General features: G+C 41.0%; 1 non-coding gene across 1 annotated transcript; it reads right to left on the minus strand.

Moving 5' to 3' along the window:
• Positions 1-202: 202 nt before the first annotated feature.
• On the minus strand, positions 203-277 carry Trnap-cgg (transfer RNA proline (anticodon CGG)). The gene has a single exon. It is a non-coding gene; the product is annotated as a tRNA-Pro (tRNA).
• Between the last annotated feature and the right edge of the window lie 2,536 nt (positions 278-2,813).

The raw sequence follows: 2,813 nt of genomic DNA on the forward strand, positions 1-2,813 counted from the left end.
TATGCTTTACAACATAATTTATCCCAGTAAAAATTGCTTCCCAAGCGTCTTAGAGTATAAAAGATATGGTAGATACCAAGAAATCAAAAGAAAAGAAAATCTCAAATGGAGCAAGGCAACTTCAAAGGAGAAGGGAAGAATTTCAACAAATCGACGACAGGAACATAACAGAATATGAAACTTCCTGGCAGATTAAAACTGTGTGCCCGACCGAGACTCGAACTCGGGACCTTTGCCTTCCGCGGGCAAGTGCTCTACCAACTGAGCTACCGAAGCACGACTCACGCCCGGTACTCACAGCTTTACTTCTGCCAGTACCTCGTCTCCTACCTTCCAAACTTTACAGAAGCTCTCCTGCGAACCTTGCAGAACTAGCACTCCTGAAAGAAAGGATATTGCGGAGACATGGCTTAGCCACAGCCTGGGGGATGTTTCCAGAATGAGATTTTCACTCTGCAGCGGAGTGTGCGCTGATATGAAACTTCCTGGCAGATTAAAACTGTGTGCCCGACCGAGACTCGAACTCGGGACCTTTGCCTTTCTGATAACAGAATATGTTGAATGAAACTAAACTACAATATTCGGAATGTTGTCGAAAGGATGTAACAAAGCGCAGTGAAAAATTGGTAAAAGAGAAAAAAAAAGGTTAGGTCAAGACTGCCAAGGAAACTAAACGTGAGCCGATGGAAGATGGACATTACATTTCGTCAGCACAGAAGGCACAGTAATTAATACCTTCTTCTTCTTAGGGACTCGGAGCTCCCGCGCCGATCTCAACATTTACTTTAAATCCTTCTACGTTACATTGCTTCCTGTCCATTACTTACGGCCATCTTGTTGCATTAATTAATAAATTAATTTCATTTTTCCATGTACTCCTCGGTCTTGTCCTTGATCTTTTACCAAATAAATTATCCACGAACGTTCTGGAAACCACCTGATCCTCTTTTATTCTCGTCAGATGGCCTGCCCACTGAACCCTCCTGGATCTATTATGGCCACTATTGTTACTTGTTGTGATAGCCTACAGATTTTTGTATTATGTCTTCTCTTCCAGCTTTGCGATCCATAATCGTAGTATGGACCAAAGATTTTCCTGTAAACTTTATTTTCGAATACCAGTAATTTTAACTGGTGTTCTTACATTTTAATTGAACTCCACAGGTTAGGGCTGGTCTGACGATTGTGCTATATAGCTTCATTTCAATTTTCCTTGTCAGTGTTATAGACCCTAGAAGTTTTTGTATGCACTAATATGCTATGTTAGCATTTTGGAGTCTCATTTTCACTTTTGCTTGGCTCTGATTTTGTCCGTCCATCCCTGCGACCAGAAATTTGAACTGTTCGACGCGTTCGAATCTATGTTTCTCGATTATTAGATACGATTGGTTGTCTTGTTCATCTCTGCGTCTTTGAACTGCCATGTGTTTTTTTCTGATCGTTTAATTTCAGGCCGAGTTTGGTCGCTGCTTCTACGAGCTCCACAAATAATAACTGTCAAATCTCTGTTTTAGTTTTTCCAATGAGCACAATATCATCTTAAAACTCTAAAACCTTCAGTTTATACCCTAAAACCTTCAGTATATTCCTTTGGAGGATCCCAGTAAGTAAAATTCGAATTTTCTTCAAAAGCTTACGTAGTTCAAGCGAGGTATCAGAAACGCAGACAAATAATAATTACATGCGGCTATGAATACCGCATGATATTTGCAAAGCCATTCCAGGTATGAAGAAAGTAAAGGCACCTGGAGGAAAGGAATCGGTGAAGTATTATGGATTATGATTTCTATTATATCGGAGTACGGAAGTTATATCTTTGATTGTCTCTATATAACACCTTTGGATCTATAATGTAACTTCAAATACAAAAAATGATACATGTCAGTGGTGTTAGTCTTCTCGACTACGTGTACACTATATGTAAGGAAACTCTTGTTGAAATCCGGTAATAATGCAGGGACATTTGAGCAGAAATGATGGAAGTTGGCTGAGCTGCCTACATATACAGTACTTATAACTCGTATGTTCATCATGCTGGTAGTACTACGCCAGTCTTCAGCACGCAAAGTATTTGTTGAACCAAAGATACCGTAACACTATCGACATACCTGAGGCAGGGAAGTCTTTCGCCAGAGACACACGTACGTTAGTTTGTTTGTTTTCTCCGTGAAACTGGTCGGGGATTGCGACTTCATCTTCCGTTGCGGAAAAGCATGTATAGCTCTCCGTGCCAGCGCACACTTGTTTGCTGAACTGAGATACAGTAGACTGGTTGCGGCCGCCTCAGATAGGCCGTGCTTTGGATCGATAACGAAAACCTTCGTTGTTCTTGTAGACGTTTCGAGAGGCGAACCTGTTATGTAAAAGGAGAGAGTGAATGCCGAGTTTTTTGACGATACCAACTTACTACCGCAATAGACTTGTCGTAAGCAGCTTTATGGGAAGCACGTTGTGGAACTCCTGTGTGGGTTCAGCGTCGGTTTTGATCATCCCTATTATTTGTGTTAACTGTCAGACTAAATTAAAACCATAATCTGGACGTATTATGGTCGTGGAATTTCGATTAGTTGGTTTTCTCGGGTCTCGCACTTGACGCTTAACGCGTATAGAGGCCAGTTCGTAATACAATACACGTTCTGGCCCTAATGGACGTTGTGTGCTCTCGCAATATTTCTTTACAGCCTCTCATGCTTTGTCTCAATATATTTTGTCGGTAGCTATTGTAATTATTGTTAGCATATGAGTTCGCGAGGACTGCAATTTCAGTAACATATTGACACACACTGTGTGCCTTTAGTATTAGAATGTGTATT

Source organism: Schistocerca serialis, chromosome 6 (genome assembly GCF_023864345.2).
Source record: "Schistocerca serialis cubense isolate TAMUIC-IGC-003099 chromosome 6, iqSchSeri2.2, whole genome shotgun sequence".
Lineage (NCBI taxonomy): Eukaryota > Metazoa > Arthropoda > Insecta > Orthoptera > Acrididae > Schistocerca > Schistocerca serialis.